The following is a 25,645-nucleotide window of genomic DNA, read 5'->3' as shown; positions in this document are numbered from 1 at the left end:
ATTTCAGCATTCAGAAAGCAAGATATATGTAGTGAGCTTTTCAAGCGAATCAAATACTTGTAAACAAATTCAACCATGAAATCAATTAAAAACTAAAAATAAAAAAGGAAAATGCATCAATGGCAGCAGTAAATAATAGGGGCATGTTATTGATATTATGAAAATTATTTTTTTTTTTTTGCTGTTCATAAGACAAAGAGGGTAATGTATACTGCAAAACAATATTTGTAGCCAAGTTCCTTGCCGCTGGTCAGCTGTTCACAAGATTTCACGTCACGTCTGAAGTGCTTACATGTGCAACCTGCCTGTCTTGAAAGTACGAAGCGTGCGAGATTCTATTTTCTGCATATACCTTTGGTTTTTCATTGTAATGCACTTGAAAGAACTATAGTGGAACCAGGTACAAAGGATATTGCGGAAATGAGTGGAATGCAGCAGCCCATTTCCTAGCAGACTCAGTCTGAAATCCCCTGCTCCATCTTATACCTTTGCGACGCGAACACTTTTGATCATATTTGAATTCGATCTACATAAAGGTTTTCAGGAAGCACTGAAGCATCCGGTGCTGCACGGCCGTTTTGAATGACCACTGAGGAGCTTCCTCCGTGTGCTTTAGGTGACATCGAGGGTGGCGACGCGCGCTCTCGGATGTGCTTCAAAACTCAAGAGCGCTCAGAAACAGCTTCGATCCAAGCAGGCTCGGTCTCGATTGCACGAGCTGAATGCAGATCGAGTTCAATGAGGATCGAAAGTATATTTCTGCTATGAATATCCCTAAAGTCTTTGCTCCTTGAGTCATACTTGAGAGTACCAGCATTCATCACTCTCATTAAGTGTTACTGCATGCAGCTTAAGGCTTTCCAGGTGTAAACATTTGCCTTGTGCCATGTATTTGCACCCCAAGATTCACACTATTCTCTGTGCGCCGCATGATAAAGCTGAATCCATGGAGCCCTATATACTTTCGTGCAGGTGGTTTGCTACTGAGACCTTGTTGCAGATACTCTTACTCTAATAATATAGCTCACAGTGAGAGTTTTTTTTTTTTAATGAGAATACCATGAGGACTGCTCTGAGTAAAGAGCAGAAAACATCCAGCCTTCAACCCTTATACTGCTCCAATAAAGAAACTGAATAACACATAAGATGGCATTTCATTCCAGATTGTGTCAATATATACATTTTTTTCTGTACCATATATAACACTGGACAATCCAATACACTTGTCCTAAACATCATACAGACCTTCCTAGCTTTCGTAGCCATTTCTATGGTAATCGTTCCATTCAGAACAAAAATGACGTTTTTTTTTTCTCGGCACTAGTACTTGATTACGAGCCCGCCGTTGTTGTATTCCCACAACCCATACCTATTTATAAAGCGGCCAAGAACACTAACAACAATGCCATCGGCGCACGGTTGTAATGAGAGCAATCGTAGCACACAAGAAACAACAATAACAAGCAACAATCGCGAACATACTTCACGAAGCATCAAGCAGCAGATTGGTGCCGACTACCCGACGCTCCTCCGTACAGCGAAAATCGTTTCGCGTGGCCTCCCACTAATTGTCGCTGCTATGAAACTGACTGCTGTTACGACCAAGCATCCGCATTTGCGCGCTCTATTGTTCGCCTGTGGGCATGGAAAAGTATTGTGAAAATGTGGTGATGGTCCAATGGCTCTAAGGGAGCCTGTTTCCAGGAATCCTGTTTTGTAAGCATGTTTTGCTTTGTGGACAACCTGCAAATGCCAAATTGACCCTGTCAAGAGAACGTCTGGAAAAACACAAAGAAACGTCCCCCTGCGGGAAATAGCAGGAAGTGCTTTCTTTCTTTTGTTCACCCTTCCAGTCGAGAAGTACTATCCTCCAGTGATGAATGCCTCCTATCCAAAGGAGACGACAGAGTGACATGTCCGCTGACGTGCAGGACAAGAAAGGAGCATGACTCATACGGCCATTAAGTGATTTCCCGGGAATGCAGGAAAGATTTGCAATTGTCGAAAAGGGACCATGTTGGGAGCCCTATGCGGCGCCACGTGCACTCGGGTTTCTGAGAAGTAAAACCCCTTGTCAGAACCAGCCTGTGGTTTCTTTGCTGAAGAATAGAAATGTACCTCCTCTCCTCGAGTTGGAAACGAAGAAATGAAGGTTTCTTCAGGCAAATTCCCTAGAAAGGACGGCAGTGAGAAAAGTGGGGAAGTGACCAACGTGCAGAACACAAAGAATAAGCTTGAGGCTAGGAAGCCGCTCACATGCTTTAGGTGTAATGAGCAGGGTCACATTGCCGTCAACTGCAGGAAAGAAAAGATTGCTTTCTCGTATGTCAGGGACTGCGATGAAAATATGCAGCTTTTAGAACCCTACCTGCATGACCTAGTAGTCAACGGGAAGCCTTGCAAGGTACTGCGCGATTCGGCCGCAACGATGGATGTTGTCCATCCGGCGTATGTATCGCCTTCCGACTATACAGGACAGTGTGCATGGATCCGACAGGTAGTTGAGGAACAGAGTGTGTGCTTGCCGATCGCGAACGTGGTCATCGAGGGCCCTTTCGGCGAATTAACAACCGAGGCTGCCGTTTCAGGAAAGCTTCCTAAGTGCTATCCGTATTTGTTCTCCAACAAATCGGACATGCTGCTGCGAAAGAGGGGCATCCTTTTCGGAGACAGAGTTGTGCAAGCCTTAACACGTTCAAAGGCGCGAGAACTAGCTACACTGCTCATTCCAGAAAAATCCACAGCGGAGGAAACGGCAGTTAAAACAGTGGTAAATGCGGAAGATAGCAGGTCAGAAAACTTTGAGAGCGAGGCATCTCAGATATGTCAACTTGAAAGTGAGCTTGATGAGACGCGGAATGAGGACGTTCTTGAGAGTAACCTCTTGCCGCCAGTGTCTAGTAATCTCACGAGACTTTTAAGTGGAACTCGAGAGGACTTAGCTATGGAGCAAGCCAATGATCCCAAGATACAGGAGATAAGAGAGCGCCACCGCGCCACTAAGACAGCAAAGAACATTTCTTTTGAGATGAGAAAGGGAGTGCTGTATCGCTTATTCAAGGATAAGCGCGGAGTAGAGCGGGACCAATTAGTCGTTCCCCAAAAGTACCGCGGAGACTTACTGCGACTTTCCCATGGCAGCTCGTGGTCATGTCACCTTGGAATAAGGAAAACAAAGCAGAGGCTGTTGCAAGAATACTATTGGCCTGGATGTTTTAAGGACACGGAAAATTTTGTACGATCATGCGACACGTGCCAGCGGGTTGGAAAGGCGCAAGATAAGTGGAAAGCTCCGATGGTGTTAGTACCAATCATTACCGAGCCGTTTCACCGGTTAGTAATAGATGTAGTTGGGCCACTTCCTGTGACAGAGTCAGGGTACCGTTATATCCTCACTATGTTATGCCCAGCCACAAAGTTTCCAGAGGCTGTTCCGCTGCGCGAGGTGACGTCCGAGAGTGTAGTGGATTCGCTGCTGTCAGTGTTTGCACGAGTTGGATTCCCTTCCGAGGTCCAAAGTGATCAGGGTAGCGTTTTCACGAGTGTCTTCACCACCTCATTTCTCGAGCGATGCGGCATTAAGGTAGTGCATAGCTCGATCCATCATCCGCAGAGCAACAGCGTAGAAAGATGGCACTCTGTTCTCAAACGAGTCCTGAGGGGACTGTGCTATGAAAACAAGCGCGAATGGGATACCTGCCTGCCTGCAGCGCTTTTCGCTTTGCGGTCAGTGCCGCACGAATCCACTGGATTTAGCCCAGCCGAGTTGGTGTACGGAAGGTCACTGCGCTCACCTTTGCGAATGGTGCGCGAAGCCTGGGAGGGGCGCGGAGAAGACCCAACAGTAGTAGAATTCATTCTGAACCTCTTGAATCGCTTACATAACACTAAGGAACTCGTTGAGGCCAGCATGAAGTCAGCCCAGGCTCGTTCCAAGGTGTACTATGATAAGACAGCCCGTCAAAGGACGTTTTGTATCGGGGACCAGGTGATGTTGCTGAGAAGTTCAAGGCAGAATAAGCTCGAAGTACAGTGGGAAGGACCGGCTGAAGTCGTTGCAAAGCTTTCTAACACTAACTACGCAGTGAAAATTCCCGGTAGGCGTAAAGAAGTGCGCATTTATCATTGCAATCTTATGAAGCCTTATGTGCAGAGGGAAGCCGTGGTAAATCTAACGTTAAACCTTCCCGAGGAGATGGGGGACAACTTGATTTGCCTCAGCGGAAAAGGAAGCAACGCTCAGGAGCTTCTCAAAAAGACGGAGCAGAGAGGAGAACTAAAGAAATCCCAGCTGTCCGATCTGGGCGAGATAATAACAGAGTTTGAGGCCTGCTTCGTGGACAGGCCAGGCAGAACTGATTTGACTGAGCATGATATTGAGCTGACTTCAGACGTGCCAGTGCGATCAAGGTGCTACCGATTTTCTCCAAGGCAAAGAGAAATTCTGGATAGGGAAGTAACTCGCATGCTGGAATTGGGAGTAATAAAACCCTCGGAAAGCGATTATGCTTCGCCTATGATCTTAGTAGAAGCTCCAGGTAAAGACCCTAGGCCTGTGGTAGACTACCGAAAGCTAAATTCTCTCACCAGGGATCAAGTGTATCCTATTCCGAATATTGAGGAGAGAGTAGAACAGGTCAGTAGAGCGGCATATGTGACTACGCTGGACCTTACTCGAGGATACTGGCAAGTACCGCTCACTGAACGCGCCAGCAGATACGCGGCTTTCGTCACTCCGACGGGCAGCTACCAGCCAACAATGATGAGTTTCGGGCTCAAAAATGCTCCATTTTGTTTTTCCCGACTCATGGATAGGGTTTTAAAGGGGTGTGAAACATTCGCGGTGCCTTATTTAGACGACATTGCGGTTTTTTCCGACTCATGGGCGGACCATATGGTACATCTAAGAGCTGTACTGAGCCTTTTGCGTCAAGCTGGACTAACCGTAAAGGCCGAGAAATGTTGCCTGGCAAGGGCGACCGTGGACTACTTGGGTCACAATGTAGGTCAAGGTTTCAGGAAACCCAGCGAGATTAAGATTTCTGCGGTAGCAGACTACCCGCGGCCGAGCACGAAGACGGAAATTCGAGCATTCCTGGGTCTGACTGGGTACTACAATCACTACATCCCTAACTATTCAGCTTTGGCTAGCCCTCTGACCGACGCTCTCCGCAAGACAGAACCGACAAATGTAGTCTGGGACGAACAAAAGGAAGCCTCCTTCGTAAACCTGAAGGCTGTGCTGATTAGCCGTCCGGTATTGCGAGCTCCAGACTATGACCGAGAATTCACGGTCCAGTGTGATGCCAGTGATCGAGGGTTAGGTGCTGTTCTCTGCCAGAGAGATGACGACGGTAATGAGCACCCCGTGCTCTACTTGAGCAGAAAACTGAGTTCTAGAGAGAGGGCTTATTGCGCGTCAGAGAAAGAGTGCACTTGCATTGTATGGGCCATTCAAAAATTGCAGTGTTATCTTGGAGGGGCCAAATTCACCGTAGAGACGGACCATTGTCCCCTGGCTTGGCTGCAAACTGCGACATCAAAGAACAGTCGCCTTCTTAGGTGGAGCTTGATTTTACAGCAGTACAATTTTGAAATAAGATACAAAAAGGGGAAGTTAAATGGGAATGCGGACGCGCTTAGCCGCTCTTTCTAAGCGGTCCGAGATGTTCCTCACCATGTATCCAAATTGATAATCAGGTTTTTTTTTTTTCGTGCGCTTGTATATGTGTGACTATGTAAAGCAGCACGTTTGGTTTTCTAGGAATACGTGGGTCCTGAACGTCTTGAGAGTGGGCTTTTCTCGAACAACAATGGCAGTTTTCTTTTAACCTGGTCTCTTCAGACGGGAGCCGAGTGCTTGCTTCGACATGTGGTTGAGTTTCAGACAGCTCGAACAATTTGGCCTACAACAATCAAGACAACGCGACAAGCAACAGCGAGCTTCAAGCGTTCACGTGCAGGCCATTAAGTCGTCTCTTCATGCAGCAGCTGGGACTGCTGCCCTCCGAGACTCTTCTGGCGGGGGAGGAGGCTGTTACGACCAAGCATCCGCATTTGCGCGCTCTATTGTTCGCCTGTGGGCATGGAAAAGTATTGTGAAAATGTGGTGATGGTCCAATGGCTCTAAGGGAGCCTGTTTCCAGGAATCCTGTTTTGTAAGCATGTTTTGCTTTGTGGACAACCTGCAAATGCCAAATTGACCCTGTCAAGAGAACGTCTGGAAAAACACAAAGAAACGTCCCCCTGCGGGAAATAGCAGGAAGTGCTTTCTTTCTTTTGTTCACCCTTCCAGTCGAGAAGTACTATCCTCCAGTGATGAATGCCTCCTATCCAAAGGAGACGACAGAGTGACATGTCCGCTGACGTGCAGGACAAGAAAGGAGCATGACTCATACGGCCATTAAGTGATTTCCCGGGAATGCAGGAAAGATTTGCAATTGTCGAAAAGGGACCATGTTGGGAGCCCTATGCGGCGCCACGTGCACTCGGGTTTCTGAGAAGTAAAACCCCTTGTCAGAACCAGCCTGTGGTTTCTTTGCTGAAGAATAGAAATGTACCTCCTCTCCTCGCCGTTCCCAAGCTTTTCCCGCCAACAAGTGATCACGCCCAACGAATGAATGCCGGACCAGTCAGTGCTTCAGACCATCAGTGCAGTGATGTGTTCGATTGGATGCCGATACCTGAGGGGCGTGCCCTGGATTTGGTTGGTCAACATCTTCAGAGAGGGGCTGGACATAGGGGGGTTTTAAGGACGCTGCAGAGCACGAAATGTCGCTCTGGGCCCTGGGTAAACGGCTCATCCAGTCGCTTCTCGCTATGAACTCTTAACGCTTGTCATTTTGCTGATGTACCCTTCTTTTTCGTGTAAATAATCTTGTAAATAAGTTTCTCAAAGTGCCATTAAACCTGCTTGTACATATTTCACCAACTTCGAAGATTCAATCCTACTTCAACCCCGAGTCTCTGCACGCTACCAAGTGAAGGCCGGGTCGACGTAGTCCCAGCGTCACGACAACTGGTGCCCAGCGTTGGGATCTGAATCTACAAGCCACAACATCTGGTGATTGGAGGTGGATCTGAAGCTACAAGCCACAACACCTTGTGATCGGAGGTGGCATCTCAAGCAACAAGCAGGAGCAACAATCGGCCAACAAGAGGGCAGCTCGGAAGATCGATCGCATGTGTGGGTGAGTGCTTGGCTTTTCTTCTGATGTGGACCAGGTTCTAGAACAGGGTTAGACTTTAGAACTGGTAAAGAGAGTGTGGAAACGCCTTTAGGTTGGTAGTTTGCACAGTTGTTTTGGAAGTAGCCGACACTCGGAGCGATCATGGACCTACAAAAGCTGCAGAAACCGGACCTGTTGCTATTGTGTGAGGAATTGGGAATTGATACAAGTGGTTTGGCACGAAAACCCTTGATTATAAAGGCAATCACTGATCTGGGAACCGATGATGAGGAGCTCAGTGAAGCATGGAACCTCATCGGTCAAAAAAAGGAACAGCTCAGACAGCAGAAAGAGCGTGAAATTGAAAGAGAAGCAAAAAAGCTGGAGCTAGAAATTGAGCTCCGGAAATTAGAACTAGAGTTGAGCAAGAGGTCGGGCGATTGTCCCCAGCTAGCGGTACCTCGTCTCAACAAGGAGGCAGATTTCAAGATGTCAAAGTACATGCAGCCATATGTGATATCAGGGGATATCGGTCTGTACCTGGCTAACTTTGAGCGAACTTGCGAAAAACTGTCCTTCCAGCGAGACACGTGGTCTCAGAGATTATTGACGGTTCTGCCCTGCGAGGCAGCGGAGGTTGTCGCGCGGCTAAGCAAGGAGGACGCGGACAACTACGAGAAGGTCAAAGCTTGCCTTCTGAGAAAGTATAGGCTTAGCGCCGAGGCGTTCAGACAACGTTTTCGGAACGCTACTAAGTCCAGGGACGAGAGTTACCCTGAATTCCTGTACAATTTAAGAGTAAATTTGGGCGAGTGGCTAAAGAGCACAGATTCCTACAGTGATAGGGACGCTGTAGTCGAGCGAATTCTTTTGGAGCAGTTTTATAACTGCCTCCCAGAAAAAGAAAGAAATTGGTTACAGGACCGAGGCGAAATTAAGTCGGCAACTGAAGCTGCCGAACTTATTGAGGAGTATGCTTCGCGCCGACAATTCAGTAATCCAGCAGTGGATAGGCCCCGCAATCCCAAGTTCAGTGTGAAAAACCGTCAGGAAAGGCACTTTGCTAGAGTTGGAAACGAAGAAATGAAGGTTTCTTCAGGCAAATTCCCTAGAAAGGACGGCAGTGAGAAAAGTGGGGAAGTGACCAACGTGCAGAACACAAAGAATAAGCTTGAGGCTAGGAAGCCGCTCACATGCTTTAGGTGTAATGAGCAGGGTCACATTGCCGTCAACTGCAGGAAAGAAAAGATTGCTTTCTCGTATGTCAGGGACTGCGATGAAAATATGCAGCTTTTAGAACCCTACCTGCATGACCTAGTAGTCAACGGGAAGCCTTGCAAGGTACTGCGCGATTCGGCCGCAACGATGGATGTTGTCCATCCGGCGTATGTATCGCCTTCCGACTATACAGGACAGTGTGCATGGATCCGACAGGTAGTTGAGGAACAGAGTGTGTGCTTGCCGATCGCGAACGTGGTCATCGAGGGCCCTTTCGGCGAATTAACAACCGAGGCTGCCGTTTCAGGAAAGCTTCCTAAGTGCTATCCGTATTTGTTCTCCAACAAATCGGACATGCTGCTGCGAAAGAGGGGCATCCTTTTCGGAGACAGAGTTGTGCAAGCCTTAACACGTTCAAAGGCGCGAGAACTAGCTACACTGCTCATTCCAGAAAAATCCACAGCGGAGGAAACGGCAGTTAAAACAGTGGTAAATGCGGAAGATAGCAGGTCAGAAAACTTTGAGAGCGAGGCATCTCAGATATGTCAACTTGAAAGTGAGCTTGATGAGACGCGGAATGAGGACGTTCTTGAGAGTAACCTCTTGCCGCCAGTGTCTAGTAATCTCACGAGACTTTTAAGTGGAACTCGAGAGGACTTAGCTATGGAGCAAGCCAATGATCCCAAGATACAGGAGATAAGAGAGCGCCACCGCGCCACTAAGACAGCAAAGAACATTTCTTTTGAGATGAGAAAGGGAGTGCTGTATCGCTTATTCAAGGATAAGCGCGGAGTAGAGCGGGACCAATTAGTCGTTCCCCAAAAGTACCGCGGAGACTTACTGCGACTTTCCCATGGCAGCTCGTGGTCATGTCACCTTGGAATAAGGAAAACAAAGCAGAGGCTGTTGCAAGAATACTATTGGCCTGGATGTTTTAAGGACACGGAAAATTTTGTACGATCATGCGACACGTGCCAGCGGGTTGGAAAGGCGCAAGATAAGTGGAAAGCTCCGATGGTGTTAGTACCAATCATTACCGAGCCGTTTCACCGGTTAGTAATAGATGTAGTTGGGCCACTTCCTGTGACAGAGTCAGGGTACCGTTATATCCTCACTATGTTATGCCCAGCCACAAAGTTTCCAGAGGCTGTTCCGCTGCGCGAGGTGACGTCCGAGAGTGTAGTGGATTCGCTGCTGTCAGTGTTTGCACGAGTTGGATTCCCTTCCGAGGTCCAAAGTGATCAGGGTAGCGTTTTCACGAGTGTCTTCACCACCTCATTTCTCGAGCGATGCGGCATTAAGGTAGTGCATAGCTCGATCCATCATCCGCAGAGCAACAGCGTAGAAAGATGGCACTCTGTTCTCAAACGAGTCCTGAGGGGACTGTGCTATGAAAACAAGCGCGAATGGGATACCTGCCTGCCTGCAGCGCTTTTCGCTTTGCGGTCAGTGCCGCACGAATCCACTGGATTTAGCCCAGCCGAGTTGGTGTACGGAAGGTCACTGCGCTCACCTTTGCGAATGGTGCGCGAAGCCTGGGAGGGGCGCGGAGAAGACCCAACAGTAGTAGAATTCATTCTGAACCTCTTGAATCGCTTACATAACACTAAGGAACTCGTTGAGGCCAGCATGAAGTCAGCCCAGGCTCGTTCCAAGGTGTACTATGATAAGACAGCCCGTCAAAGGACGTTTTGTATCGGGGACCAGGTGATGTTGCTGAGAAGTTCAAGGCAGAATAAGCTCGAAGTACAGTGGGAAGGACCGGCTGAAGTCGTTGCAAAGCTTTCTAACACTAACTACGCAGTGAAAATTCCCGGTAGGCGTAAAGAAGTGCGCATTTATCATTGCAATCTTATGAAGCCTTATGTGCAGAGGGAAGCCGTGGTAAATCTAACGTTAAACCTTCCCGAGGAGATGGGGGACAACTTGATTTGCCTCAGCGGAAAAGGAAGCAACGCTCAGGAGCTTCTCAAAAAGACGGAGCAGAGAGGAGAACTAAAGAAATCCCAGCTGTCCGATCTGGGCGAGATAATAACAGAGTTTGAGGCCTGCTTCGTGGACAGGCCAGGCAGAACTGATTTGACTGAGCATGATATTGAGCTGACTTCAGACGTGCCAGTGCGATCAAGGTGCTACCGATTTTCTCCAAGGCAAAGAGAAATTCTGGATAGGGAAGTAACTCGCATGCTGGAATTGGGAGTAATAAAACCCTCGGAAAGCGATTATGCTTCGCCTATGATCTTAGTAGAAGCTCCAGGTAAAGACCCTAGGCCTGTGGTAGACTACCGAAAGCTAAATTCTCTCACCAGGGATCAAGTGTATCCTATTCCGAATATTGAGGAGAGAGTAGAACAGGTCAGTAGAGCGGCATATGTGACTACGCTGGACCTTACTCGAGGATACTGGCAAGTACCGCTCACTGAACGCGCCAGCAGATACGCGGCTTTCGTCACTCCGACGGGCAGCTACCAGCCAACAATGATGAGTTTCGGGCTCAAAAATGCTCCATTTTGTTTTTCCCGACTCATGGATAGGGTTTTAAAGGGGTGTGAAACATTCGCGGTGCCTTATTTAGACGACATTGCGGTTTTTTCCGACTCATGGGCGGACCATATGGTACATCTAAGAGCTGTACTGAGCCTTTTGCGTCAAGCTGGACTAACCGTAAAGGCCGAGAAATGTTGCCTGGCAAGGGCGACCGTGGACTACTTGGGTCACAATGTAGGTCAAGGTTTCAGGAAACCCAGCGAGATTAAGATTTCTGCGGTAGCAGACTACCCGCGGCCGAGCACGAAGACGGAAATTCGAGCATTCCTGGGTCTGACTGGGTACTACAATCACTACATCCCTAACTATTCAGCTTTGGCTAGCCCTCTGACCGACGCTCTCCGCAAGACAGAACCGACAAATGTAGTCTGGGACGAACAAAAGGAAGCCTCCTTCGTAAACCTGAAGGCTGTGCTGATTAGCCGTCCGGTATTGCGAGCTCCAGACTATGACCGAGAATTCACGGTCCAGTGTGATGCCAGTGATCGAGGGTTAGGTGCTGTTCTCTGCCAGAGAGATGACGACGGTAATGAGCACCCCGTGCTCTACTTGAGCAGAAAACTGAGTTCTAGAGAGAGGGCTTATTGCGCGTCAGAGAAAGAGTGCACTTGCATTGTATGGGCCATTCAAAAATTGCAGTGTTATCTTGGAGGGGCCAAATTCACCGTAGAGACGGACCATTGTCCCCTGGCTTGGCTGCAAACTGCGACATCAAAGAACAGTCGCCTTCTTAGGTGGAGCTTGATTTTACAGCAGTACAATTTTGAAATAAGATACAAAAAGGGGAAGTTAAATGGGAATGCGGACGCGCTTAGCCGCTCTTTCTAAGCGGTCCGAGATGTTCCTCACCATGTATCCAAATTGATAATCAGGTTTTTTTTTTTTCGTGCGCTTGTATATGTGTGACTATGTAAAGCAGCACGTTTGGTTTTCTAGGAATACGTGGGTCCTGAACGTCTTGAGAGTGGGCTTTTCTCGAACAACAATGGCAGTTTTCTTTTAACCTGGTCTCTTCAGACGGGAGCCGAGTGCTTGCTTCGACATGTGGTTGAGTTTCAGACAGCTCGAACAATTTGGCCTACAACAATCAAGACAACGCGACAAGCAACAGCGAGCTTCAAGCGTTCACGTGCAGGCCATTAAGTCGTCTCTTCATGCAGCAGCTGGGACTGCTGCCCTCCGAGACTCTTCTGGCGGGGGAGGAGGCTGTTACGACCAAGCATCCGCATTTGCGCGCTCTATTGTTCGCCTGTGGGCATGGAAAAGTATTGTGAAAATGTGGTGATGGTCCAATGGCTCTAAGGGAGCCTGTTTCCAGGAATCCTGTTTTGTAAGCATGTTTTGCTTTGTGGACAACCTGCAAATGCCAAATTGACCCTGTCAAGAGAACGTCTGGAAAAACACAAAGAAACGTCCCCCTGCGGGAAATAGCAGGAAGTGCTTTCTTTCTTTTGTTCACCCTTCCAGTCGAGAAGTACTATCCTCCAGTGATGAATGCCTCCTATCCAAAGGAGACGACAGAGTGACATGTCCGCTGACGTGCAGGACAAGAAAGGAGCATGACTCATACGGCCATTAAGTGATTTCCCGGGAATGCAGGAAAGATTTGCAATTGTCGAAAAGGGACCATGTTGGGAGCCCTATGCGGCGCCACGTGCACTCGGGTTTCTGAGAAGTAAAACCCCTTGTCAGAACCAGCCTGTGGTTTCTTTGCTGAAGAATAGAAATGTACCTCCTCTCCTCGCCGTTCCCAAGCTTTTCCCGCCAACAAGTGATCACGCCCAACGAATGAATGCCGGACCAGTCAGTGCTTCAGACCATCAGTGCAGTGATGTGTTCGATTGGATGCCGATACCTGAGGGGCGTGCCCTGGATTTGGTTGGTCAACATCTTCAGAGAGGGGCTGGACATAGGGGGGTTTTAAGGACGCTGCAGAGCACGAAATGTCGCTCTGGGCCCTGGGTAAACGGCTCATCCAGTCGCTTCTCGCTATGAACTCTTAACGCTTGTCATTTTGCTGATGTACCCTTCTTTTTCGTGTAAATAATCTTGTAAATAAGTTTCTCAAAGTGCCATTAAACCTGCTTGTACATATTTCACCAACTTCGAAGATTCAATCCTACTTCAACCCCGAGTCTCTGCACGCTACCAAGTGAAGGCCGGGTCGACGTAGTCCCAGCGTCACGACACTGCGCGCACAGGTAATTAATCACTACGCGCAGCTGCTTCTTGATGCTGTCCGTGAAAATCCTGCAGTAATTAAAAACGGCTACATATAAACACGTCGAGGCACCGCAAATGTGAAGCAGTAGCATAATCGTAATAAACAAGCAATAGCGATACGAAGATATCTCATCGACAGGCACCATCCACCTAGGCCTTGTTTCGCGCTATGCTTGGTCGGCGCTTCGCAAACGGCCATCTTTGCAAACGTAAGACGAGCTTGGGATGCGTCTCCGAGAACGCATGCCACTGAGGCATTCAAATCTGAAGTTGACCAACTGGGTGCGTCATCCGGGCGGAGGACGCATGCGTCCGTCCGCCCTATTGCTAGGACTTGGCGGATGCACCTTCGAGCGGATGGGCGCAGCGCCCAAAAGGTGACCGTATAGCGGTCTTTGCGGGCTGTGACTTGAAATCCGCACTTGCCAGGCATACCCCGAGTCAGGGTCATGGGAAACGAACGAAAAGGCACACACCGCGCGCCGGCTCTCAAGTGAACACAACACCGCCGCTGCGCTCTCGACGAGCAGGCGCCAGTCCAGAAGCCGGCGGTGTGGTACGTCGCGTTGGTGAGCGTTACAATCTCATTCGACGTAGTAGATAGTTTTACAATGAATTTTTATTATTGATTTCGAAACCAACTTCCTGGTCTGGCCACCATTGGCCGCACACGTAACAACGAGATATCATCTCCATGTCGGCTGCTATTCGCGGTGTCGACTCCACCATCGCGTGCACGCCGCGGATGGTGGTCACCAAGAGCTTTATTTTTTTCAGCAAAAATATTTTATTCGCATATTCTTTTTTATTTGACAAGCCCCCACCATAATGTGCGACCTTAGTGATCAGCGGCCTTGATTTGTGCTTCGTCTAGAGATTGTCGAGGAGGTCTAAGTAGATGGGCTCATGCTGTTGTATTATTTAGGCATAGAATCGGAAGAACATTATTTTTACGCTATTATAGTTCATTTCTTTAGCAACAAGCGCACGCGCATATAAAAAAATTGAAAATGGCTTCGCTCTGTTATGCCTGGATACACGTATCGAAAAGCAGTGACTACCCCTGGATCAGAAGAAGCTAATTTCTCCAGTCTTCTGCGCCGTTCGTCAGCAGCTAAACTCTCCTTGGCTTCCATGTCGAGCGCGTCTAATACCCCTGTCAAGCACGCTAAATAAAGTGCACTCACGGCGAGTGTCACGAAAAGTGCACTCTATGGCTGCTAAACAGCGTAAAATAAGTGCACTTGCCAAAGTGTGCACACAGGTCGGAGTGCGTTCGCAAAACACACTTTGAGGGCTGAGCGTGGGCTGAGTATGTAGCCTGGCTAGAAGAAATTTCTTCGTCACAAATGTCACGTAATAAGATATGCATACAAGTTGATTTTACTTTTTGGTACATACTTTTATTTTAGGAATTGTTTTATAATAACGACGGGCAAAATATCACATAACAAAAATGTGATGTAAAGATGTACGCAACTTCCAAATTAAGCGTGGTGCCCCACCGCGGCGACGCTGTTTTTAGTTAAGGGGCAGCGTGTTGTTGTTCATCATTAAAGAAGTGTTTCCTTCCTCTATGTTGTTTATGGTCTCCGAATCAAGGCCCGGTGTCAAATTTTAAGCATTTTTGGTGTGTTTTACTACTTTAAAAAGCAGTTCTCTTAACTTCACGCTTGGAGGTTCGAATTTCTTTTTTCAAATATGTTTTTCAGTTGCCAGTTTCGTACCAACGAGTGCTGACGCGAATGCACTCCACTTTTCCGTTTAGCACTGCATAGCATAAAGTGTCCTTTGAGCTGTGAAGTGCACTTCCCTTAAGTGCACTCTAACTTGCACGCTTGACTGGGTATAAGTTCACCGGCGTTCTATTATTGGTTTACAGGAAAGGAAAGGCGTAGCATCTGTCGCTCGCGGAAGACAAGTGCCGCCCGGCGGCGTTGGAGCGCACTCGTTCCCGCTTGGTCCTAATAGCTGACGGCAGATGGGGACGTCACATCCTTGGTGTCACCCTAATTGAGTTGTCCAACTATTTTAGTATTTGGTATGTTCAAATTGCGCACCATTCGCAGTATCTGTCACGCGCGGAATCTTGCTATCATCCTCACGGTACACAAACGGAATTATGAGCAGTGCTTCACGACCCGCGCCGTGGAGCAGCGGTAAAGCGCTCGGCTGGGGATCCAAGGGATGAAGGTTGGATCCCGGATGGATACTAATTTTTTTTAATGAGGAGGAGTCGCATACCTCTTAAGCGTTGCTAGGCAACGCCGGCTCGGTGAGGGGGCTGCGCTAGGGCCTTGGCTGTGACGTCATGGCATACGGCACATTGAATATGCTAAGCTCGGCTCTGACCCTCGTAGTGAAGCTTTTCGCTTCAAACACCTGCGCCTCTGCTAGTGACGTCACTTGGCGAGTTCGCGCATGCGCAGCTGTGGCTAAAAGTGATCACACGCACTCTAGACCCGGTGTTGAATAGCCTAGTGAAGCGTTTTGCTTCAAAAGGTACATGTCTAACGTTTCCTTCTGCCGTGCACGAGGCGAAAGGAGGGATGGGTTACCCTTGTGTTGCTGATTGCTCAGCTATTGCAGGTCACTTGTTCAGTCCAAAAATTATCAGGAAATCCCAAAGAAGCCAACAGTGAAAGGGGAGTATACGTTGAGAGATTATTAGAGCAGGTAAAACTTTTGGACGAAGTGGTAACTCTTGCTGTTATATGCGCTTGTTAGTCAAACCTAATTATTTTCGGCATGTGAAGCAATTTTGCAAAATTGTTCAGTCTGGCCGGTGATAGGTGATAGACGACCGTTAGTGTGGCTGGCGTGTAAGGCGACAGATCCGTGCGCCGATAAACTAAAGAGCCTAACTGTGCAGTCCACAGACTGTGATTGTGTTTTATTCTGAAGAAAGTGTGCGTTAGTCTATATCGATTTCTTGCGGAAACATCTTATCATGCACTTCTGCATGAGGGATGACCACTGTGTCAATCATCCACAAAAGAAATAGAGACTTATCATTTGTTATTGCAGCTTGCATTTCAAACGACGCTCCGCCGCGTGTTCTCTTCTGACGTCTCACGAGCATTTCAAAATGGCGGTCGCTCTCGGTGGGAAGAGTTCCTCCATTCAAAATTCTTTTGTTTTTTTTTAATATGCCCCGAGCGCTAGGTACTAAAGCTTTGCGAACAGAATCTGAGACCTGTGTATTATTCACAGAAGTACAAAACGGGGATACATAGAACGGCCCTGTAATCGCCCTTTAAGTAAAGTTGGCGAATTTCCCAATTATAGCCACACGAGCTCCGCTGTCGCCATCAACCCGATGCCTCGGTGAACTTATCCCACTTATCCCGCCTGCACCTGCCATGTGGCCTCGGAGATGTCCCCTGCCCTAGTGTGGGCGAAATTCATCCGTTACATCTATATATTTATTTAACGACACTGTCAACCCTCGTGCGAGGGTCTTTGAAGCGAAATGTAGCGTTGCCGTAGAAGTCGATTGGCCTGCTACCCTAGCGCAGAAATCTTCTGCTACGTCGACCTCACTACGTCTTTGATAGAGTGCGAGAGATTTGAATGGGTAGAGCTGTTTAGGGGATGTTCGGAGACCACGAACGACATTTCAGATGCGTAATAAAAGCTTGCGGGGATCAAGCGTTTCACAGAAGGACCGCCAACCTTTTTCCTGGAGGGCTTGAATTCGGCGCTTAATTTTCTTTTGTAGGCGCCTCGCTTCTCTGAGGTCGAGGCGCGACTTCGTGCGTCGGTATCTACGTTCTGTCCTCCGTCGCAATGCTCGCAGGCGCTTCCAGCTTCAGCTTCACGGGATTCACGAAGGGACCTTCCGTTCTCCGTGGAAGAACTTGACGCTGCGCTGGCTTCTTGCAGATGGTCATCATCGCCGGGTCCCGACGGTGTAACATACACTGCGCTTGGAAATCTTGGACAAGAAGCTAGGCACGCTCTTTTGGAATATTACAACAAATCATGGAGTGAGGGTACAGTTCCAGACGAGTGGAAGTGCAGTTGTTTAGTTCCGCTCCTGAAACCTGGCAAATCGCCTCTGGACTTGACATCATACCATCCAATTGCACTGGCTAGTTGCATTGGTAAATTACTAGAAAGAATGCTGCTTACACGTATTGAGTGGTACCTGGAGCACTACCGCATATATCCGGATATAATGTCAGGGTTTCGACGTGGACGCTCTTCGGTTGACCACGTGGTGGACCTGGTATCATCTGTACAACGGCAAAAAATTTTGCAGCGCTTACCCGCGGCGTTGTTCCTGGATATAAACAGCGCATATGACAACGTCACTCACCAGGCCATTTTGGACGCTCTTGAAGCCGCGGAGCTCAGCGGTCGTACTTTTTGCTGGATACGCAATTATTTATCCAACAGATCTCACTTTATGCAGACTCAGGATGGCCCAACATCTTCCCATTTCACTTCCCGTGGAGTCCCACAAGGTGGAATACTAAGCCCAACACTCTTCAATCTTACTCCTGTCGGGCTTGTTGACTTAATACCGCCGTCGGCGCAACTTTCAATATACGCGGACGACATCTGTATCTGGGCATCAGGAGTTAGGCGCCCACAGGTTAGAGCGAGGCTTCGAAAGGCGGCAAGTATAGTTGCGTCCTACCTCCACCTGCAAGGTCTGCAGATATCAACTGAAAAGTGTTCGCTAATTGTATTTACACGCAAGAACTCGTCACCTTACACCGTACGCATTGATAGTAAAGCAATACCCTACAAAAGCAGCCATCGCTTTCTGGGAGTGATCATCGACAGAAATCTTTCGTGGACTCCCCAAATTCATTCATGAAAAAGAGGCTGACAGCAATTGCTCATATACTTGCCTTTATTAGGGAAAGTCATGGGGAGCGTCCGTGCGGTCGATGCTCCAGCTCTACATTGCATTATTCATAGTATTTCTTCGGTACAGCTTACCTGCTCTTGGAAATGTCAGGAAAACCAACTTGGGAATTCTACAGAGCGTTCAAGCTCAAACTCTGCGAACCCGACTGGGATTGCCGATATGTGCCTCTACGGCTGCTACCATTTTGATTGCTCAGGAGCATCCCATATCTACCTACCTAACAGTTGACGCCCTGAGGGCACATTTCCGACACATCACCCGGGTTCCCTGTCATCATTTGGCCAGTCTTCCTATTACCAGGCCGCGTACATCGTTTACAGAGACCGTTGATGCGCATCGCGCTATTCTGCCGTCCCAGTTTACACCCGCATCTAGACCGTCCTCTCCATTGTGGAGCCTGCATCAACTTCACGTGCTTCTTTAAATAGCCGGCATCAGGAAGAAGGTCGAGCTATCGCCGACAGAACTAAAACAAATCACTCTTGAATACTTCCACGAGTACCATGCAAATCGTCTGCACGTCTACACCGTCGGTTCAGTGAATGGCGTGAGTTCTTCAGGCTCCATGGTCATACTCACAATTACTACCGAAGTAAAAGTTAGGACAATTCATCGTACTTCTTCAACCGCCGCAGAACTGACCGCTCTACGTGTCGCTATTAGGCATATCAGTCAGCAAAGCCCGCAACGATGGTCTATTTTCACAGATTCAAAAGCAGCTCTACAAGCCTTAAAAGCGGCTCTTCGCCGTGGAGCCCATGAACAACTCGCCGCGGAAATACGACAACTTCATCACTGTGCCATAAATGGAGGACATGACATCATCTACCAATGGCTTCCAGTACACAGTTGCATAACGGGCAATCTCCTGGCGGACGAGATCGCACGAACAGCCCACCAAGACGGCGATTGTGTGTTGATTCCATTTTCCAGGGCAGACGCAGCGGGCAGGCTTCGCGCACTTGCGCGGGAACACACGCTCTTCTAGTGGAATTCTGACCAGTTTGCGAACTGCCGCTCAAAATCCCTGGACCCTTACCTGAAGCTCCGGCTTCCACCTGGCCTACCCCGATGTGAAGAAACTTTGCTGTGCCGCCTGTGGGTTGGTGTAGCATTTACAAACTCTTATTCTTTTGTGATAAGTATGGCAAATAGCTCTGCATGCACAAACTGCGGGTGCGACGAAACTATAGGCCGCATTCTTTGTGAGGGCCCCATATACAGAGAGGAAAGACATTGTCTATGCCGTGCGCTGGAGCGTCTAGATGTACGCCCACTAACTGAAATTGAGGTCCTAGGTCCCTGGCCTCAGCGATCGTCTGCGGTGAAGGCCTCCCAGGCACTGCTCCGCTTTATGAAAAGCACAGGACTGATCGAAAGGCTATGATTTTTTATTTTACGTGATATGACTGTGACGTGATGTGATGTGACTGTACTGTGATCACCCATCCCTCTCTCACCCACAACTTTTATACCCACGTACCCCTCTCCCCCAGTGCAGGGTAGTAAACAAGTTCATTTACCGGTTAACCTCTCTTCTTTTCCCGGTGTGGAGTACCAACTGGCGGAATCAATCTCTGAATGCTTGGGCATTTCGTAGTTCCTGGGAGGAAAACATATCTAATTTTGTACGCAAACGGTATCCCAGAAGAAGTTCGGACGGAGTAGAGCCTGAAGCTTGTGGCGAATTTCTGTAGTTACAAAGAATTCTCGCCAGAGCAGTTGTCAACTCCACGCCCGGCTATTTCTTCAAGCCCTCCTTGACTGTTCTTACGGCCCGTTCCGCAAGGCCATTTCTCTGGGGGTGATAAGGCGGGGTACGAATATGCTCGATTCCATTTTTCTGTAGGAATACCGCAAACTCTAACCCAGTAAAGGGTGTACCGTTGTCGGTAACTATGGTGCGGGGCAATCCAAACCTGCTAAACAAGGTTCTCATGCAATCGGCAGTGACTTTAGCGGTTGCTCGAGATACTGGAATGGCTTCTATCCAATTGCTGTGTGCATCGACAATTACTAATAACATTTTGTTTCCAATAGGCCCTGCATAGTCTGCATGCAGCCGTGACCACCTCTCTCTTGAAATCGGCCAGCTGACAGGATTCCTAGGGGGCATGGGCAAAGCCTGCACACAGCTTCGACAATTTGAGACCAATCTACAAATACCTTGATCTAAACCGGGCCACCAAACCTTAGCCCTCGCCCTTGTCTTCATGGTTTACGCACCCTGATGAGACTCGTGTAGCATCGTCAACAGTTTCTCACGCGCCGCACTTGGTATCACCACACGATGCCCCCAGTACAACAGCCCCTTCTCCAAAGACAACTCATGTCTCCTTTTCCGGAATTCCGCCACTTGCCTGCTGTCACCTTCTACGACGGAGGGCCATCCGTTAGTCACGTACCTGCATATCTCTTGCAAAAGCCCGTCAGCTGCTGTGAGCGCTTGAATCTCTTGGTGGGAAACCGCTGGTTGGTCCCATTCGTCGATTATAAGCACCATTTCCGACAGATCTTTTGTTTCCGCTTGCGGCTCCTGCAACGATTGAGGCAAACGGCTTAGAGCGTCAGAAATTAGCATCTGTTTTCCAGGTTTACAAATGAGCTTGTACTTGTATGCCCCTAGCAAAAGCGCCCAGCGCTGAATTCGGGCGGCAGCCATGGCAGAAGTTTGACGATCCTGTCGGAGTAGACCTAATAAGGGGCGGTGGTCCGTTACAAGCGTGAACTCCCGTCCCAACAGGTAATCGCGAAACCGTGTCACGCCAAACACCAGGGCTAAAGCCTCTCGCTCAATTTGGGAGTAGTTTCTCTCAGCTGAGGTGAGCGTCCGTGATCGGAAGCCAATTGGGCTGTCTTCATCATTTATTCTGTGGAAAAGGGCAGCACCGACACCGTAAGGTGAAGCATCGCATTCCAACATCAACTCCGGCTGCGGATTAAAGTACGTTAGCACTGGGGCTGAACACAAAGCATCCTTGGCCTTCTTAAATGCCGCGTCTTCTTTTTCGTGCCAAACCCATTTTGCACCTTTTTCAAGAAGGCTGTACAGGGGTGCAAGCATAGTGGAAAGATTTGGCAAAAACTTGTTGTAATATGTAACCATTCCCACAAAGGATCGCAACTCGGCAACATTTCGCGGTAAAGGGGCTAGCCTGATTGCATCCACGTGCTTCTCGAGAGGGTGTAGCCCTTCAACATCAATACGATGACCAAGATACGTCACCGATTGTTCGCCAAACTTGCACTTGTCATAACGAAGTTTGATACCGTTCTCGCGGAAACGCTGTAGCACCGCTTGCAGATTTGCGTTATCAGCATCGCTGCTCTCGGCTACCAGGACATCGTCTAGATAAGCCTGAGTCCCTTTTAGTCCTTGCAGCACCGATTCAATCTTTCGTTGGAATATCGCTGGCGCTGATGCGATGCCAAACGGTAACCTGTTGTAGTAAAAGAGCCCCTTGTGTGTGTTTATCACTGCTAATTTCCGCGAGTCTTCATCTAGCTCAACCTGATTGTAAGCATCGCGAAGGTCTAAAGTACTGAATTTTTTTCCTCCACATAGATTTGCAAAAATGTCGTCTATGACAGGCAAGGGGTACTGCTCAACCTCACACACAGGGTTCAGTGTAATCTTAAAATCCCCGCAAATGCGCACTGTTCCGTCCTTCTTCAAGACTGGCACGATGGGCGCTGCCCATTCAGAATGAGGAACTGGTGATATTATGACAGCCGAGACTAATCTGTCAAGCTCTTTAGACACTTTATCACGAAGTGCGAAAGGAATTTTCCTTGCCTTAAAGAACTTGGGGTTTGCTCCGGCCTTGATGTGCAGTCGGGCTGGCGGACCTTTCATGAGACCAGCGCCTTCAGTGAACAGGTCACAGTGTTGCTGGAGCAGCATCGGCACGTCCTCCCAGGCTTGCTTTGATACGGAAGGCTTCGAATACATGGTCAGCACCTGAATGCATTCGTCTGTCAATTTTTTCAGCAGGTCCCGGCCGCAAAGACTGGGGCCATTGCAGTCTAAAACCGTCAGACTGCATTGTACTGTGGTACCTTCATAGGAAACTGGCATGGTCAGTGTACCGAGGAGTGGCAACTTTCCGAGATAGCATGAAAGCTGTACTTCCGACTATTGCAGCTGCAGCCATTGATGGGAGTGCACTTGGTAAATGCTTTTGGGAATGACGCAAACAGGGGAGCCGGTATCAATATCCATCATTATTTCGATGCCATTCCATGCAAACGATTTTCTGATGGGGGGTATAAGAGAGCGCGTGGTGGTCAAGGACCAGATTTGGGACGCGCTACTATCACTCTCTTCGGTTTCTGGCGTCTGTGCTGTTAGTGCTAGCGTCCTGCTTGTTTCATTTCCCGCACACATTCGCGCTAAATGCCCTGGCCGTGCACACTTAAAACATTTGCGCTTGATTAGTCGACAAGCCTTTGTATTATGACCATGCTTACAGCAATATTGGCATTGTTGCACGCCATGTGACTTCGTGCGCGATTCGTATTGGCCAGAGAGCTTTAGCAATCTCGCTTGTTCTTGGTCAGTAACAATCCCTTGCGAATCGCGTTCAGCGCTCTCTGCGGCGAGGGCAAGAGCCTCGGCTTCTTCGAGATTCAGATTTTTCTTCACTAACAGCTGCTTCTGCAGATTCTTGGATCTGACACCACACACAATACGGTCCCTTATCATTCTGTCTAGCATCGTTCCAAAATTGCAATTGTGTGCCATCTGCCGTATTGCCACAATGAATGCATGTACAGATTCCCCTTCTTGCTGGCAGCGATGGAAGAACTTGAAACTTTCAAAGATTTCAATCTGTACCGGGTTGTAGTAGCTGCTTAGCGTCTCCACAACTTCTTTGTAGGTAAGGTCGTTAGGCTTTCGCGGTGCTACCTTCGCGTTCAAAATTTCTATTGTCCTTGTTCCAAGCGCCGCTACCAGCAGGGCTCTTTTCTTAGCATCGTCTATCAGATCATTCGCTTCGAAATAAGCTTGAACCTTGACAAGGTACGGCTGCCACTTATCTTTTTCGTCTTCGAATTCCGGTAGCCTGTGTGCCATGGCTGATCCTTGGCGGTGGGTTCCTTCTGCGTGACTGTCGTGCTTGGGCGTATTGGTGGTTTCCTTGCTGCAGCAGAATCCTTGTCGCCACTGTTGCGATCTACCGGCCAAAGGCCGGCAGCTACGCGATGAAAACCAGGCAGATTCGCAGAGCGAAATCACGACGCTTTATTTCCGGCTCGGAAATATATAGCGAATGAAAGAAAGGAGGGGAAGATGGAAAGAGGGACTATCTACGCATGCGCTGGTTATCTGCAGCATTGTTATCAGCAGCACCTCCTCACCTTCCTCCTTTGAAGCGAGAGTATGAAAAACTTCATATAAAAACACCCTTATTTACAAGCACTGAATACACCATCATCAAACAGTACCTTCAGTTTAGTATCAAAGGACACTTTCAAACAAATCATGCGAACGAAAGAACGAACCCATTTGTTGTACTGTACGTGTGTGTAGATTTCGAACAATTTATTTGCATGTTAAATTTTTTGCACCGGTCTTCTAATGCTTGTAAATAATTGGTAATTATAAGCTGGTCCATCCATATTTCTAACTGTAAAATACAATAAACAGAATAGCTTTAGTCTTACATTAGGTTCCATGACAGCATAGATATCATTGATATACAGCAATTATAACAACGGTCCCAGAACAGACCCCTGCAGAACTCCTGAAAGCAGTGCTAATTAACCTGGTTACAATTCGTTAAGTATGCTTAAATCTATTTTAATCTATTCGAAAATATTTTAGCTCTTTCCACTTTAAAACCCATTTGTTTTGCAGCACTTCATGAAAAGCTGTCGCAATCTACAGCGAACGTCAATCTGCTGCTTCGCATCAATCGTCATCGACAATTTGTAAACTATGTATGTATGTATGTATGTATGTATGTATGTATGTATGTATGTATGTATGTATGTATGTATGTATGTATGTATGTATGTATGTATGTATGTATGTATGTATGTATGTACGTATGTATGTATGTATGTGTGTGTATGTATGTATGTATGTATGTATGTATGTATGTATGTATGTATGTATGTATGTATGTATGTATGTATGTATGTATGTATGTATGTATGTATGTATGTATGTATGTATGTATGTATGTATGTATGTATGTATGTATGTATGTATGTATGTATAACTTTATTAAGGAGCCGGCAAACGATGGGTTAAAGCTTCTACCCGGGGTTATGCCCTTTGGCCTGTTTGTGGTGGGTTGTGAGGCTTGTGATTTTCTCAGTTGATAGACCGGCTCTGAAACTGTGCCGATGAGGGTAAAGTACAGAGCTTGTTTTTAGGTGATGAAAGATGTGATTCGCTGTAATATGGTCCAACCGTTTATAAGAAATCGACGTAATAGATATATGGCGGTAATTATTACGAGTATTCGGATGCCCCCTTTAAACACCAGAATTACTACTGCATTGCGCCAATCTTGCGGCACACATGCGTGTGCAAGGATTTTTGAAAAATAAGTTTAAGGTGCCGCGACACCCACTCAGCCTATCTTCGGAGAAACTGGGCTGGTATGTTGTCTGGTCCATTAGCTTTTTTAGCATCTAAATTGAGGAGATGCTGAAATGCGCCCTCCTGTGCAATTATGACGTCATCTATTTGGCTAGGCAACAAGCGTTCCGAACTAAAGTCTGTGTCGTCTTTGGTTGCGGTGAATACGGAGTGGGATAAGTGAATAAACTGATGTACTATATGGTGCAGCGGATATAGCGGTGCAGCGGTGGCGTAGCGGTAGAATATCCGCCTCGTATGCAAGAGGACCGGGGTTCAAATCCCGGTGCCGCGCAATTCTCCACCGAATGAAAAAAAAAGTCCGCGTGTCGATGGAATTGCATAAACAGGTTTGGGGTGCGACTTGATGCCGGTGACCACCTCCGGCAACGCACTCCCTCACCAGAACAGGAGTTGGCCACCCTGGTGCAGTAATTGGCCACAACCTCCTATGATAAGCTCCATAAAACCCCGGCCCTCAGTCACCAGCGGCTGCGGAACAACTGACCACGGCGGCGGTCAGACCTGTGACGCAGCAGGGGGTGCTAAGAAAGCCTGGCTCCGCTGGACAGGCCGCCATCGGAAACTGACCCTGGCAACATTTAATGCTAGAACCCTAGCTAGTGAAGCTAGCTTAGCAGTGCTGTTAGAGGAACTAGAGGGCATGAAATGGGATGTCATAGGGCTTAGTGAGGTTAGGAGGCCGAGTGAGGCATATACTGTAGTGCAGGATGGACATGTACTGTGTTATCGAGGTTTACCAGAGAGGCGACAACTAGGAGTAGGTTTCCTTGTCAACAAGTATATAGCGGGTAATATAGATGAATTCTACAGTATTAATGAGAGGGTTGCAGGCATCGTAATTAGGCTTAATAAGCGGTATAAACTGAAGGTTGTACAGGCCCATGCACCTACATGTAGTTATGATGACCAGGCAGTTGAAAGCTTCAATGAAGATGTAGAATCGGCAATGCGAAAAGTAAAGACGCAGTATACTGTACTAATGAGGGACTT

At 48.0% G+C, this 25,645-nt stretch overlaps 1 pseudogene; it reads right to left on the bottom strand.

The window, feature by feature from the left end:
• The window catches only part of LOC146192383 (uncharacterized), a 64,467-nt pseudogene extending 41,206 nt beyond the window's left edge, over positions 1-23,261 (bottom strand).
• Positions 23,262-25,645: the final 2,384 nt, after the last annotated feature.

This window comes from Amblyomma maculatum, chromosome 4 (genome assembly GCF_055883805.1).
Source record: "Amblyomma maculatum isolate TAMU_Amacu chromosome 4, ASM5588380v1, whole genome shotgun sequence".
NCBI classification, from domain to species: Eukaryota; Metazoa; Arthropoda; class Arachnida; order Ixodida; family Ixodidae; genus Amblyomma; species Amblyomma maculatum.
The sequence above is the reverse complement of the archived record's forward strand: the minus strand, read 5'-3'. Positions and strand labels throughout refer to the sequence as shown.